Source organism: Gossypium raimondii, chromosome 7, assembly GCF_025698545.1.
Source record: "Gossypium raimondii isolate GPD5lz chromosome 7, ASM2569854v1, whole genome shotgun sequence".
In the NCBI taxonomy this organism is placed as follows: Eukaryota; Viridiplantae; Streptophyta; class Magnoliopsida; order Malvales; family Malvaceae; genus Gossypium; species Gossypium raimondii.
In genome coordinates, this window is record NC_068571.1 from 6,281,125 (window position 1) to 6,298,852 (window position 17,728).

General features: G+C 29.2%; 2 long non-coding RNA genes across 7 annotated transcripts; one reads left to right on the top strand and one right to left on the bottom strand.

Annotated features, from left to right (window-relative positions):
• Positions 1-478: 478 nt before the first annotated feature.
• Positions 479-1,875, top strand: LOC128042609 (uncharacterized). Its single transcript, XR_008198111.1, has 2 exons — positions 479-778; positions 1,542-1,875. It is a non-coding gene; the product is annotated as an uncharacterized LOC128042609 (long non-coding RNA).
• Positions 1,876-13,468: 11,593 nt separating this feature from the next.
• LOC105803813 (uncharacterized) lies at positions 13,469-15,609 on the bottom strand. 6 transcript variants are annotated; one of them, XR_008198052.1, is made up of 4 exons: positions 15,067-15,609; positions 14,746-14,783; positions 13,872-14,372; positions 13,469-13,768 (listed from the first exon to the last, which is right to left on the bottom strand). It is a non-coding gene; the product is annotated as an uncharacterized LOC105803813 (long non-coding RNA). The 6 variants fall into 6 exon arrangements; XR_008198051.1 differs by lacking the exon at positions 14,746-14,783; XR_008198053.1 differs by having other exon boundaries at positions 14,746-15,609.
• Positions 15,610-17,728: the final 2,119 nt, after the last annotated feature.

Consider the following 17,728-nt stretch of genomic DNA (forward strand, 5'->3'; position numbering starts at 1 on the left):
TCTGAACTGTGTTAACAAATATCATGTGTTTTCTCTCCTTACTTTGCATTTAATCTATTTTGTTCAATTTTTTTTCAATTTCTAGTAGAACTAAATTGTTTTACAACCAACCAAATGATATGTTTAAACAATAATTTGAACAAAGTACGAGTAGTTTGATTCGTACAACATTTCTTTCAAAATAAACTAATTATTAAATGTGAAACTTAGGTCTAATATTCTTTTATCCACTTGTGAACGACTTCACCCCAAAAATTTAATACCAGAAAGATTACTTGCACACTACGCAAAAATCAAAAAAGGCCAAAAGGAAATAACCAAATCCAACAACCAGCAGAGAAGAAGAAGAAAACAAAGTTATAGTTTAATAAAGATATGGTAGCCTTTCCTGCCTCTAAATTCAAAGAGATTAATGCTGAAAATTAGAGTAACATAAAGTACCTTTCGCTTTATCATTTTCTTTTATTCAAGTATACAATCAGTCAACACGCGCTAATCAGCGCTGAACACTAAATTCAAAATTCCATTGATTTTAAATTTTGTTGCCATTGAAAAATTATACCTTCGTCTCTCTCTATCTCTATCTCTTTGTGTATATATAAACTCAGCCTGGCTTTGATGAAACCATGAAGGTGGAAGTGGACATAAGCAATGAAGAGGGTTTGGAAGAATCATAAAGTAGTGTTTTCGCTGCTTCTGGTGACTATACTTTTATCAATGGCGACTTCTGGCTCTCTCTTAGCTGAAGCAAAAATTCCCAACTTCTTAGCTATCCAAGGTTTGTTTTCTTTGTTCTTCATATTATTTTCATCACCCTTATTTTTAATTGTATGGTCGAGGGGAATATAAAATCAGTTGGAGTTTTAAATTTGACTTGGAACTCCATGTTCAAATTAAGGTAAGTAATGAGCACTACTACAAATGCTACACATAGAAACGGTCAGAAAACACTGAAATGTTGATTGAAACAAAACTTAAATTACTCGATACCACTTGAGGATCAAAACGGTCTGTATCTATTGATATAATCGGTGATGTTACGATGCCAACTACCTTAGCTCAAACTCAACTCAAATAAGATTAAATTTCTTAAACTCACCGAATTAAGCTGATTTATTAGTAAAAAATAGCTCAAATTGGTTGAAATACAAAACAAAAATGCTAAATCATTAAAAGAGAGCTGAAATAAGTTGATACATTATTCGAATCAAATGTTAAGATATTTAAATTTAAGATTCGATAAATTTAATTGCTCAAACTCGACTCGTTATGATCAAAAGGTATTTAAATTTCAAACGGGATCGTAAATAAAATTTCCCAGATAATCTACTTAGATTATAATATACTAAACTACCTAAAAGGATTAGATTGCTTTAGATATAAATTTCATAGAAACCGAAAAATTTTATCATCAATTAAGGGTGGTGTTTAAAATAAAATTATCCTTTGACGTGTATGGTTTGAATTAAGACATTTTCAGTTTTTAATAATATTATACCTAACAATTCACATCAAATATTTCGGGTGTTTGTGTAAAACAGAAAGCTTGAAGCGTGGCATACAGCGTCGGAATCTGAAGCCATTGCCTCCAGGTGGTGGGACTCCCCCAGCCGGATACAAATGAGAATGAGATCCGACTCCGGCAACCAAAATATATGGCTTTACCATTTTAAATTTTAATGTTCTAAAAGTGGTGATATTATGATGATAATGATGAGAGGATATCCAATGAGAATACCTTGATGGGGCATTATTATGGGGCACAATAAATTTCATAACAGTTTTTTTTTTAATTTAATTTAATAGTAGCGAAAGTTTGTCAGTTTTGTTTTATGGATTTAATAATAAATTTAGTCCTCCAATGTTTATATATTCTACTTGATCTTAAAATTAAAAAATTAATAAATTTAACCATTAATAATTAAAAATTTGTCATTTTAATTCTATAGAATATGTGGTCTGAAAACAATCACTAGTATTCTGTTTTCATCGTACTTTTAGGTGCTTTTCTATAGAAAAAGAAAAAGAAATTTAAAAAAAACATATTTGGAGTTGGTATAATCAAACTTTAATTTTTTTCAATTCTAATAATTGGAGAAATTATTATAATGTTCTCTTTAATTTTTTAAAATTATTGTTACAAATAAAGTACATATACAAATATAATATATGCATAATAAATACTTAAATAATTATAGTTTAATATTCAAGTAATTTAAGTATCAGTAGTGACAAAAAAAGTTAGACATCAATTTAAAGACAAGATATAATTTAGACACCATTTTTATGATTTAAGTCTACATACAAATATAAGTTTTAAAATTATTAATTAAATTTAATAAATTGATTTAATAATTGTCGAAACCATTTTTTTGAAAAAACAAAAATTTTTTGTCGATTTAAAAAATGAAACAAAAATTGGAGTCGCCACCGACCCTTTATTAAGATGTGGTCGGCTCACCTTGAAAATGATTTTGATCTGCGAAATTTGAGAAAACAGGTTCGGGAATCGGTTACGCACGAGGAAGGGTTAGCACCCTCATAACGCCCAAAATTGGTACCGAATTGATTAATTAAGGTCTTAATTTCGAATATCGAAAATTCGTGAAGAATTTTAAAAAAATATGATCCTCCCTTTTATTAATGTTAATTTTATAAAAGATGATTGGATAAATCGATGCGGATGCTAAAGACCTCCTTGTCTCAGAGTAATAAAATGTCACACCCAATACATTAGGGCACGACATTTTTAGTCCTCGAGAATAAGCTTGTCTTTTGATTTCCAAAACTTGTGCGGTGAAGTTTAAAAAGGATAGTCAATTGCTTTAAGTCAGATGAGAAATCGAAACCCAATACATTAGGGCACAATTTCTCAAAATTCCTAGCATTGAATATAGCCCTTATTATTATTTTAAAAATTCTCATCTCGAGGAATCAACATATCATGTCCAATACATTAGGACACGACGTATCGAATTCCCGAGAATGAGCTTTTATTTATGTGTTTTGATTAAAGAAAATTTTTGATTATTTATATTCAACGAGGAAAATTGGAACCCAATACGTTAGGGCTCAATTCTCTCGAGGATTCCAAATTTCGAGTATTGCGTTATTTTTGAAAACTTTTATATGAAATAACTTTGACATTTGTAATCTTTTGAATGAATAAAAAACGATTGAATAATAATGTACAACATAAAGGATGATTTGTAAATAACATACACTAATGAATTACAAATAATCAATAGGTAAATACAAGCAAGCATAGTAACAATAATCTCAATCATACATTATGTCAATGCTAATAATATCGACATTCAAAGAATAAACGAATTATCAATACAAAAAATGAGTTATATGTGTAAAATTTTAAAGTAAACAATATACATATGTGAGTTTAAAATAAGTCAAAATGAAGATAAAAAATAAATACTATAAAAAATAATATCAAAATGAAGTTTAAAGTGAATATTGTATATGAAGAAAACCAAAATACATGAAATAATATATACATATTAATTTAAATAATATTACACATGGATTGGAAAATTTCTTATGGTAATATATGTATAATAGTATGTATAAAAGGTTGATATAAATCAGTATATAATGAAATAAAATTTTAAATGAAACAAGTTATATATGTAATAAGTAAAAAAATGTAAACATGAAATCGATGATACATTAGGTGTATACGTATAAAAAAACTTAATACAAATTATATATAAAATAGTATTATATAAAAATGTTATTGACTTTTAAAGCACAAAAGTATATATACATAAATATTTAAAAAAGTATCATAAAAATAAAATTATTAAAATATATAGATAATATTAGATTAACATAAAATATATACTAATATATTAGATAAGAAAAGAATCAAAATTAGTATTTAATAAAGTAATTTACGTATATAAAAAGTAAATATATGAACTAATGTAATAGTAATACCAATAATAACAAAAGTAATAATAATGAACTAAATAATTTTATAGCAATAATAACGAAACAGAGGAATAAATTGGCATTAAAGCAGTAATTAAGGGGAGAAACCTAAAATAAACAAAAGAAAAAGTCCAAATTACAAAGCGCGAATAACATAGGGACTAAAATAGAAAATATTCCTTGCCCACTAAAACGCAGCGCTGCAAATGGACTAAAATGAAGTTAGCAAGAAATTATGCAGCCCAATTTAAAGAAGCAACATAAACTAGATTGAAACCAAACACAAACAAGGAGGAATTGAAGCGCAAATATCCCTCCCCAGACCAAAACGCGCGGGTCTAGCCGCAGTTGGATCGGGTCATCGGGTTTGAACAGATACGACGTCGTTTCGGGGCCACTGATTCAGGCCCCAAACGACGTCGTTTAAATGCCCTATAAGAACTAATTTCAAAACCCTAAAATCATTTCAACTGCATGACAAAGATTTAGGTCTTTCTACCTCTCAGCCGCTGCAGACCTAAAACCGTCCTCTGCTATTTTAGAAACCAGGCCTCCCCCCATCCAACCCCGATTCACACGAAGGGGAAGAAGGCTTCATTGGCGCCGGCGACAAGGTAAGATCCCCCCTTTTTCTTTATATTTTTTGCATATAAAGTAAAAACAAATCGAAGAAAACCAAAAAAAATAAAATAAAAGATAAAACGAATTCGGAGAATCACCTAAACGATATATTCTTTACTGTTTTTGAATTGTTTTTTCTGTTTTTGAATTTTTTTGTATTTTTGTATTGATTTTGTGTCTGCCTCTGAAAAATACAATGGCTTTCTACTGATTTTTATAGCCGAATGAAAAATACAATTTTTGTGTTCTCTCTGCTGCATTGTTTTCGTCTTCTTGTAGGTATGGAGGCTAGCTGGCGTACGGAGGCGCAGTGATGTGGAGGGAACGCGTGGTGGTGTGGCGCAGAGGGGTGGCTCATCACGCGCGGAGGGCTTGGCTGCGGCGCCTGGATCTTCTAGGGTTTCCTGCTTCTAATTTTTTTTGTTTTGGGCTATATTAGGCTAACGGTTTGGGTAGTTTAGGTTAAATGATTTGGGCCTTATTGGGCTAATTGGTTATTGTAAATGGACTTTGGTTTATATGCGCGGGCCGGACAATATTGGGCCATTACAATAATTATAGTTTAATTTTTTTAAGGAAAATCAACAATATATTAATAAAAGAAGAAAAACAAGCATTATGAAAATAAAGGACAAGACAATTGACATTCACATAAAATCCATAATTTAAATGTTGTATTTACTAATTACTACTCATATAACATTTTATAGGATACATTATTTATTTTGATATTTTAAGTAAACATAATGTTTTATTTGGTTCTTCAATTTTACAAAAAGTTATTTTAATTTTTCATTTAATTTTTCATCTCTTTTAATCCTTGAACTTACATTTTTTGTGAAATCAGTTTAAAATAGATAAAAAATTAATATTTGTTAACTTTTTGACATGGCATATGCATGGATTGCCACGTGAATGACATGTCAGCATTTAATTAATTTTAAAAATTATATTTTTATAATTTTTATACTTTTTTAATGATTTTTTATTTTTTTTAAATAATTTTTATAATTTTTGAACTTTTAAAAATTTTAAAAATTAATTAAATGCTAACACGTCACCCACATGTATGCCACATCAACAAAGTTAAAAAAAAGTTAACTTTTCCGTTTATTTTTTGGTGATTTGACAAAAATACAAATTTCAAGGCTGAAAAAACGAAAAATTAAATGGAGAATTAAAATGACTTTCTTTTTTTTATAAAATTGAAGGGTCTAATAAATCATTATGTCTTTCTTGTATTCATTGGAAAATTATTCACTTTGAACCAAAAGTGTTTTCTACTGCATCGTAAAATTGGATTTAAGTGCTTTTACCTTTTAATTTGTTGCGTTTTGTAATTGAAATTATCAAAAAACCTTTTCTGCACTAACTATTTAAAGGGTACTTAGAAATTTAGATTAATTTAGATTTGCTATATTATATTTAATTATTTAAATATCATCTAAATTATTTTTTTAATTTTTAATATCATGTCTAAAATATATATTTTAATTTTTTACTATATATTTTTTTTACAGCAATGATGAATACTTAAATTACAAATTGTATTTTTCTATAACACTTTTCGAGAACACTTTTTCAAAACACTTTTTATTTGATAATAGCCTTATCTTGATGGTCACTTAAGCCCGGGTTTGGGCTAATCTTGATGGTGATTCGGGACTATTTTGATAGCGATTTTGGTTTTAGCTTGGGCTTTGATTGTTGGTTGGAAGATTTGGCCTCAAATTCCGACGAGTCGAACTTAAACGGACTAGATTTTCTGTCATTGAGTGTTCAAAGTACAATTATTATTTATTAACTCAAGTAAAAATATATTAATTTTTTTTTAAAAGTACCTAATATTGTTGAAATATTTGATGAAAATCATGCCCGTTATTTCTGTTAAAACTGAATGCATGTTGAAGCATGCCTACTGTACTAATTCTGGTTATGTTATGCCATAGTGCATTGCATAGGGATTGAGATGATATGTAAAGAGGAAGTTTCTGACATTTTATCTGCAAATACTAGTGGCATGTCCATAATGCAGTGTGTAGGGATGGACGAGTTTTGGAGAACTCTTATTGTGGTGTGTAGCGGATGATGGGTAGGAATTTTCTTTTAAAAAAAATACACTGTTAAACATGAGCATGTAAGTACATGATATAATTTATGTTATCGATTGTATTGTGTTATTATTATCTTGATTGCTATTTTATCCTATTGCAACTAAAAAACTTATGTGTTAAGACTCGCACTGAGCTTTATAGCTCACTCCTTAACTTACCGTCTTTGCAAAGAATCTATGAGGTTAGGATTTGGACTCGGCATACGGATGATTGTCACATCCCCAAAATCGAGTTAGAAGAAATTGGGTTAGTGAAACCAAGAGTGGTCATATCCAGATTCTTTAGTTTTGATTGTGACAATTATGAAAAATAATTGAATTTAGTTCAGTGGTTGAGGGTTGGGGTGGTGTGTGTGAGGTTTTGGGCTCGAATCCTTTCCCTTGAAATTTTGTTTTTTTTAGCTCAATTCGTATCCCTAACCTTTTGGCTTAAATCTTATTTCTTTGCAAATTATATTAGAATGAGCCTATTAGTTTAGTGGTAAGATGTCAACTTACCCTTTGGTTTTGTGTTCAAGTCCCTGTGCGTGTAAATGAGAAATTTCTTTTTGTTTTAAACTCTTTTCGGCTTGGATCGACGACTTTCTGGGTTAAGTATTCCAATATTGGCTTTGGGGGCTAATTTCTTGTAAGGGAAAGTTATCAATTTAATTGTCAGATTTTTATCAACGTAAATAACACCAGGTGTGTGAAATCAACGTAAAAACTTGATTGAAACTCAATGAAATCGCGAAACTGGGCTATTTTTCGAAACTGCCCAATGCCACACAGTTGTGTGGTAGGCCGTGTGAAGTTATACAGGTCGTGTAGGTAGGCCGTGTGGGACACACGGCAGTGTAAAATCATGCAGATCGTATGGGTAGATCGTGTGGACCACACGAGCTAGGTTTTTGGGCCGTGTGGGCCTTTTGGGTCAATTTGGAGGCCTAATTAAGGGTTGATTAAAGGACTCGTAAATTGGATCCATGGGCATTATGTAAGCCCAAAAAAGCATAAGTTTCAATAAACAAACATGGGTAAGTGTAGGAGGTATGTTAATAAGTTCCAATAAGTATAATAATGCATTATGATTTGCCATAAGTAGGTATGTAAGTTAAACATGACTATTTTGTAAACGATGTGTGTTATATGTATTTTGTTTTCTGTTCTGATAAGTTATCTGATTCGACTATGTAATATGATTTGTTATGATCTGTATAAGTTATGTGTAAGTTATGCTCCATATAATATCTGTTTATGTGTGTATGCCATACAACCTATGTGATATGTATGTATGTTAATGTGACTTTGCATATGCATTTGGGTGGGTTATGATATGATGGAGGAAGTGTTGTATGGCAGTTGTTACTGCAAATATATGGCAGCTAGACCGCAAATTTCTATATGGAAACTCAACTGCATATTTGTGAGTGGCACACTGCCACATATTGGTGTGATTGGACAGATGGACTCTTGTAGTCCTATTTAGTGTGATTGGATGGTCGGAGTTGATGTGTAGAGGATGGGGGTAGGATCTATAGCTGCATTTGTTCTGGTCTGATATATGTTTATGAAATTTTGATATTCTGATCCGAAATATGTTTCAAAAATATGACATAATGATTTGATATATGTTTTTGGTAATACAATATTTTGATATGATAGTTGTATATTATTAATAAAAATTTTGTGGTGACATTTACATATATACTTGTTAAATAAAATTCTGCTTGTGGGTCGGATCACACACCAGGCTTCTAGCTCACTTGTTTGTTTGATATGTTTCAGGTGAACTTCTGACTTAGGACCGAACGGCATGTGGGAGCTCGGATTGGTCTTTCAAATAATATGGTTTGATTTATGTTAATTAAGAATTCTGGACATTTGGTTTTGGACTATGTCTTTTAATTTGGCTTTGTTTTTGGGTTTTGATTTGTTCGTTTGTTTTTGGAAGTTTTAACGTAAAACTGAAAAAAAATCATACAAGCTAACAAATTAAAATTTGATTTTCAAAACTAAAACAAGCTAAGGACTTTCCACTGCAAATTTAAATTGAGTTTTATGACAATTTATAAAGAATGTTTTGGAATATACCTAATTGGCAAACTATACGTTTCACTTATCAAGATCATGGTTTCCAAATTATCAACTTTGTAAATTTTTTGCTGCAAAGTTTTATTCAAAATTACGAGTTTTATAAAGCAAGCGAAATAAGCACAATGATTTAATAAAATTTGGACTTTAAGTTAGTAATTGATAGATTCACATAAGCAATTTAAAAGTGGAAAGTTTTTCTATCAAAGATTTGTGACAAATTTTATAAAACTTTGATTTTCGGTTTTGTATCAAGCAATGTTTTGGAAAGTAAAGATTTCTACGTATTACTGTAACTCTCCAGATTCGGCTATAACATCTAGGTCGGGTTTGGGGTGTTACAATGATCGTCTCAAACTTTTTATTTTACTTTAAAAAGTTTTTTTACTTTAATTTATCAATTTCTATTTGGGGGCTGTAATAAATTATTTGGATTGTGGCATGAGTTATTTTTGGTTGGTTTTAGTTTGCATTACATGCAAAAACGTTTGAAACTGGACAAATTTATGATTATGCTTAAATATGCATTAAACCTGGTTTTTAATACAAAAAAATTTAATTTATCAATTTTTATTTGGGGATTGTAATAATTTATTTGGATTGTGGCGTGGGTTATTTTTGGTTGGTTTTAGTTTGCATTACATGCAAAAATGTTTGAAACTGAACAAACTTATGATTATGCTTAAATATGCATGAAACCTAGTTTTAAATATAAAATTGGTTAAAACACTTTTTCCGCTATGTAATTGAAACTGAATTTTGAAAAGATATTTTAATCAAGAAAATTTACAAAGTTTTCAAAATACAAAACCTTTACAAATTAGTCTCTAGATTTTAAAATGGTTCAATAGTCAACATTTTTATCTTGTTTTTGTAAAATTTAAAATCAACTAAGTTTTCCAAATGATATTAGAGTTTTTACAATATAACCCCTAACCCAATTTGGGTTAAAGCCCAATAATTTTATTAAACTAAGAAAATTACTCAAACATATCTTCTGTACAATAAGCAAATGATTTCAAAAGTAAACTTCTGAAACCGATTGTTTTACTAGGCCATTATGGTGGCACATGTGACCTTCAGAGTCTGGACATAATGACTGGATCGAGTTAGGGAGGTTACATAAAATATATCAATTCAATATTAAAATATTCAAGAAATCAACAATGACAACTTTTAGAAACTTTAATAATTTTGTAAATTGGTACATGTGCTAGCTAAACCAAGCTCTCATAACCTCAAAAACATAAAAATTACAATAAAATGAATCGGTTGAACTTACAAATTGAAATCCGAAAGTTTTGAAAGTTTAAAACCCTATTCTCCTCTTTTGCTTCGTGAAGAAGAAGATGATGAACATAAAACGTTTTGTTTTCATTTAACTTTAGCTTATATAATTATTTAAGTTTTAATTAATCTCAATTAATTAAATAAAATTTTAATTAATTTTAATCTAAATTAACAATATTAGTAGATTACAATTAACACCTGGTTATATTAAAAGGGTGTGATTGCTCTTTTAGTCATTTGGTTAATTAAAATCTATAGCAATAAACTTTTATAATTTAGTCTCTATACTACAACTAACTATCAATTTGACAAAATTAAACGAGAAAATTTTAATATATTTTAAATTATTCTATTAAATATTAATATTTAATATTTACAGACTTTGACATTGGAAATGGGGCTTTGAAACTATCATTTTCAAAACTATTGAAAAACGAGCTGTTACAACATTGTCCCATGTTTCCCCCCAATTTTAATTTCTCCTTCTCTCGCCTCCTTTTCTCTCCAAATATGCGTAAGATATGGTTTGATATTAGTGAGTACAAAGAACTAGCAAGTAATTGTGCATTATAGAAGTGAAAGACTTATTTTAAGCTCATGAAATGATTTTTAATTTGAGCACATTATAAAAATTTTCTATTTTTCACTCACAATGCTTTTAACTTTATTCATACTTTTATTAACTCGCTTTGCTTTAACCCTCACATTACTTTTGTTCACTCAATATTTTTCATTCTAAGCACATTTTAGTGAGAGTCTACACACACTATATCGAACCATCTCTCCACTGTTCACTTGAATTCATTTTTGAAACCACCAAAATATTTCTACCTAGCCCACAATGTTCATGTTCTAAGGTCTAGTAATGAATCTGAACTGTGTTAATAAATACTGTGTGTTAATTTTCTCTTTACTTTGCTCCTTACTTTACTTTGTATTTAATCTATTTTGTTCGATTATGTTCCAATCTCTGTTAGAATGAAACTATTTACAACCAACCAAATTATCCGTTTAAACAATAATTGAAATGAAGTCTTTTTCAGCAACAAATAAAACTTATTTTTAAATAATTAGTGATGTTTAATAAAGCACAAGTACTTTGATTCATACAACATTTCTTTCAAAATAATACTAATTAATAAATTTAAAATTTACATGTAATATTTTCTTATCCACGAGTGACCGACTTCTACTCAACAAAAAATTTAATACCAGAAAGATGACTTGGACTCCACGCAAAAATCAACGAAAGCCAAAAGGAAATATCCAAATCCAACAACCAGCAGAGAAGAAGATGAAGTTGACATAGAGATTTCTGTAAATTTTGAAAATAAAATTATAGTTTAATAAAGATATGGTAGCCTTTCATGCCTATATTCAAAGAGATTAATGTTGAATATTTTGAAAAGTACCTTTCGCTTTTGCATGTTTGTTTGATTTTCTTCTTCTTTTATTAAAGTTTACAATCAATCAACGGTGAACACTAAATTCAAAACTCGATGATTTTAAAACTCTTTACCATTGAAAATCTATAGCTCTCTTTGTGTATATATAAACTCAGCCTGGCTTTGATGAAACCATGAAGGTGGAAGTGGACATAAGCAATGAAGAGGGTTTGGAAGAATCATAAAGTAGTGTTTTCGCTGCTTCTGGTGACTATACTTTTATCAATGGCGACTTCTGGCTCTCTCTTAGCTGAAGCAAAAATTCCCAACTTCTTAGCTATCCAAGGTTTGTTTTCTTTGTTCTTCATATTATTTTCATCACCCTTATTTTTAATTGTATGGTCGAGGGGAATATCAAATTTTGTATCATCTTATTGGCCTGCATGCACTGGTGCAAATGGTACACACTGTAACGGCTAAAAAACACTGAAACCTTGATTGGAACAAAACCTAAATTATTCAGTACCACTTGAGGATCAAAACGGTATGTATCTATCGATATAATCAGTAATGTTACGATACCAATTATCATGGTTTAAGCTCAACTTAGATAAGATTAATTTTTAAACTAGTTCAATTAAATTGATCTATTAGTAAAAATAGCTAAAATTGTGAGCTTAATTTTAAGTTCAATTATTTATATTTAAGCTACATCAAGTTTGAACTAAAACAAAAATTAATGCTAAATCATTAAAAGAGAGCAGAAATAAGTTGAATCAAATGTTAAGATATTCAAATTTAAGTTTCCATAGATTTAATTACTTAAATTTAACTTGTCATAATTAAAAGGTATTCAAATTTCAAACTATTTCTCATTAAATAATCTAGGTGTGTGGTTTTTTCTTTTAATCAAACATAATCTACTTAGATTATAATATCTTTATAGAAAATCGAAAATGTTAACAAAAGTGATACTACACTACCTAAAACGATTAGATTGCTTTGGATATAATTTTCATACAAACCGATAAATTTTATCATCAATTAATGGTGGTGTTTAAAATAAAATTATTCTTTGATTCCATGTAATGATCTAATGGTCAGGGTATTCATCATTTCAGGTGTAGTCTAGATTCAAATTGCGCTATTCGTGTTTGTTGTTTGAATTTTGTCTTGTTCTACAATTATGTTTGTAGAATTATAGTTTGAATTAAGTTATTTTCAGTTTGTAATAATATTATAACTAACAATTCACATCAAATATTTTCGGTGTGCGTATGAAACAGACAGCTTGAAGAGTGGCATACAGCGTCGGAATCTTAGGCCATCGCCTCCAGGTGGTGGGACTTCCCCAATCCCAAATCCACCGTACAGACAGGAGCCCCCAGCCCGATACAAATGAAATCCGACTCCTACAACCAAAATATATGGCTTTACCATTTTAAATTTTACGGTACGTTTGGTTCATTGGAATGGAATACTGTTGTAATGGAATAGGGCTGTAATGGAATAGAGTTGTAATCAGTGATTCAATTGTTTGGTTGAATGTAATGGAATAGAACTGTAATAGTATTATTGTGTTTGGTTGAAGGGAATAGCTTTGTAATAGTGTAAGGAAAAAGCTAAAATGACCAAAATACCCTTAGCAAAAAAATTTTAGGTAGATGATTCTTATTATTAAATTTTAATAAGATTATTATTAAATATGATTTAATAATAATATATAATTTAATAACATTCTTAATATAATTATTTTTATATTAAAATATTTAAAATATTTTATTTACTACATTTTCAAATAATACACTATTATTTAAATCCACTGTTGCTCAAGTTGTCTCCATTATAGTTGACACATAACAAACACATGGTTAGAGTAGTGCATTTGCATGATTTATTATGATATTTAAATTCAAATCACAACCACTTGCACTATACCTGCTAGAATAGGAGGTCAAGTTTATGACATAAAATATTGTTTCATTAAAAAAAATTCAAATTTAACTTTACATATATTACGGTTTATCAACAAGCGATATGAACAACCTTAAATTTTACTTTTCTTCGTCATTACTGTCTGAATCAAGGAGATAACAAGAAACACAAAAAAACAAATTCTATGTTACATATTCTGATTCGTGTAAAGAAAGGGATTGGTTACAGGAAAATGTGAACGAAAAGGTTTAAAAGAAATCTATAAGGAAAATTTGTTATGCACATCATCGAGTTTTGCCATTTATGCGCGATATGTATCCTTGTGTTGTTGTCATTCAACCATTCAACTACGCCATGCGGAAGATACCTCCAATTCAATGTCCTTTTCCCACCAATTAGAAGTCTACAATAATTCATGATTTTGTTTGTTGGTTAGCTGATTAGATTTTCATGATGCTTAATCTCTACCATGTAATATATGTATATATATAAACCGAATTTCCCACCTTGTTTCTTTAAGTTCCATGGAATCAAATTCATCAAAAAAAGAGGAGGCAAGGTGTAGAAGCAGCTGCTTTAAAGAAAATATCTCGAACTTGAGTTGCCCTCTTGCCTTTTGCATCCCTCAACAGCATGAAAATTTTCAATTTTATTGAGTTAAGAGAGTGGCTAACATGAGAAGCTGCAAATATAAGGGAATTTAGTATGCAAGGGACAAATACCTATGCGGAGGTAGATCACTTTGAATCCAGAAACTGACTGTAGATTCTATATAGTCTCTGTTTTTCAGCTTCTAAAACTGACTATCTTGCCTTGGAAGCAATAGACTTCAGAACAGTATCAGTTATGACCAACATTTTGCCAGGCTCATTGCTATTCGCGCTGCTCAAATGTTCATGAACCGCAGCGAGCTGTGCATCTAAGAGAAGAGCTTGGAGATCAGCTCCGCTAAATCCTTCTATCATATATGCTATGGCGTCCAAATCAACATCACTGGCCAATGGAAACTACATTATATGTGCAAAAACAAAGTATTACAAAGGCAAGCAACACTAAAACATTCAATCAAGGTAGTTTCTAGTTCGATATATATATAGCAAATCACATTATGCTATACTATGTTGCTTGGACTGTTCATTTATGTTCTATACATATTTGGACACAAATATACACGTTGTTCCTCCAAATATATGAAAATTTTTAAAATTTTGAGTAAATCAATGACAGATGTACATCAAAATCCAACACTGACCACTTAATACTGGTAACAAAGCTAATATATGTGGTTAAAATCATGTAATTCTAGGAAGCAAGACCTGAAGAAGAGTTTTATACATTCGGTTTCTATGATGAAACAAAAAAGGAGGCGATCAAGCCTACCTGGTCTCAGCAATACAGCATCAAGCAGATCTGGTCTACTGCTTATGAGAAGAATTTAAGTCAATTTTAAAGCCATGCAACTCATAAGGAAAACCATGAAATAAGAAATTCATATATTTATGGAAAACCTTGTAATCAAGAAACGTATTATCTTTTAAAAATTTTGTGCTACTTGAAAAGCTATCTTATTTGGGTATGCATCTCATGTCAAAATTGATCACGTGAAGATAATAACGAACCAAACTCAAAATTGTGGGGATTAACCGAAGATTAAGGATAGATACTATCAAAATAATACAATAGGATTCCATGAGAACTAACCTTGTTGCAACAAACACAAATACACCGATCAAAACTTCAAAACCATCTAATTCAGTTAGGAATTGTTTGAAAGCAAAATAACAATGAGAAAGACATCAAAAGTTAAGGCAAAATAATAAAATGCAGCAAGCAAAAAGATACTAACTTGGTTGACAACTCGATCAATTACTCTAGTGTTGTCATGTCATCTTTTAGGGGTAATGGAATCAAATTCATCAAAAAAGTTAGAAAATATCTCGAACCTGAAACGATATTGAGCATGAACCATGAGTTACATTTCCACAGTGGAAACACATTAATATATTTCCACAGCATATGATGAGCTGAACTTAATAGTCAATAAAATATGCATGCCTCGGCATCCTAGTCCTTTGGGCACTAGAATAAGTTAATAAATCTACAAATTTGCAAAGTTTACATTGACAGTAATATATTACAGCAGTCCTATACCCTTCAATACAATACTTAAAATGCATGTAACACAAACTTGCTACTAAATTTCATTTTAGGCAAGGTAATTACTAATAATACATACACATTATGCATTTATAAGGCTCACAAGAAATTATTGTTTATATATGTTATTTTCTACATACTGGGTTTAAATTATAATAAATATTACTGGCATATCAAGAAGCAAAAATTAATGGGGAACACATCCATAAAAGATGGTAAAAGAGAAAATGCTTGATTAGACTCTCTTACAGCTTGCTCAGAAGCACCAATGTATTTGTTCAATAGTTCAAGCCCTTTCACTGATATTTCATGAAATAATAAAATTAATTAGTATCAAGTTTTACCCAAAATTTTAAGATAAGCAATGGAAAGTGTATGCAATCTCATTCCCTAAATAACACATAATGCAACTTATTATATACAATTTAAACTACATGCAGATTAAAAGCATCGTGAAAATTAGTAACAAGAGGGATAAAGATGTTTGTAACGACCCAAAATTTGTAGGCACCAAAAAAAATATGTTATCGGGCCTCCGTCTTAGTAAACTGAGTTAGTAAATAAATATTAGGAGTAAATGTGAGTCTAATAGTGTGTTTAATCAGATTTTTATTTAGTGAATTTAGCCCACTTTAAAGTAATTAGGAAAAAGGATCAAATTGAATAAAGAATGAAAGTCTAATTATAGATTAAAAGAAAATAAAAAAGACCAAAATGGAAAATAAGCCATTTAGCATAAGTGAGGCGGCATAAGCCTTTAAAATCTAAGATTTTATATGATTTTATTATTAAGGTTTTATCTATAATTAAATTATAAATTATATTAATTATTATATTATGAAATAAATAAATTAATTAATTAAGACATAACAAATGTAGGGTGATAAGTGGTACATGTGTAATATGTGAATAGATATACACTTGTATTAAAATTATTTATTTGCTTAAAATTTAAGTAAAAGATATTTATAATATTAATTAATATTATTATCATGATATTATATTGTGCCAAATGTATGGTGTATATGATGAAATGTGGAAAAATAAAATACATATGTTAGTAATTATTACATATTTACTTTTAAGTAATAAATTTATATTAATATCATTATTTTATATATATATATATATATATATATATAATAAAGTAAGATAAAAGAAAACAAAGAAACAAAACAAAGAAGGAAAGAAACAGAGAGCAATTCGAAACAGGGAAAGGAAAGAAGAAAAGAAAAGAAAAGGAAAAATTAGGGTTTTGAAGCTTAAAGCTTTAATTGGTAAGTCAATTAAGTCATTTTATTTAATTTTGATGTTTTAGAAGTCTTAGAACAAAGATTTTGATGAAATTAAGTTGGGACTTTGGAAGTTTATAGGTTTTAAGTATAGTTCATGCTGAAAAAATGTTTGAATTAGGGGTTTAATTGAGACTTATTGATTAGAATTGATTAAAGGATTAAATTGTAAAGTAAGCTATAAGTTTGACATAATAGGGACTAAATTTCAAGAATTTCGAAATTAGGGTTTTATGATGAAATTTAGATAGTTATATCTAAGTTTGGTTAAAATTTGAATTGAAATAAAGTATAAATTGAGATAGAAAAATAAGTGAATTTAGTTAAGACTAAATTGAAATTAAAGTAGAAAATTGAATAGAAATTTAATTAATTAGATATAAATTAATAGTGTATTATTGATTATAAAATTATCTTAATTTTTCGTAGCTAGCAAAGAACTAGAAGCATCGGCACGGAAGGGAAAAGAGGAGATTGTCGAGGAGTAAACTCGAGAAATTCACGGTTTGTATTACTATAATTCAAATATATTTATTATTATTATTAATTGCTATATTTTAATTAAAATGCATGGTAGGTGAAATTAGGTAAGCAATTGAAATGATAATATTGAATTGAATGAAATTGATTCAAAAATGTTTGTGGCTATTGAAATTGAAGGAGAATAAATTAGTAATTAAAATGATTTGAATTAAGTAATTGAATTAAATTGCATTGAAAAAAATGTGAATCTTTGAAATGTATATTGACTGAAAAGTAATTAGTGATTTGAATTTGATTGGAAAATGAATTAAATATATATATATATGAATTGAATAAAAGTGAATTAAATTATGAATAAGTGTGAATACATGAATTGAGTATCGATTGAAAAGTGGTTTGAATTGAATCAAGTATGATTACATGTGAATATC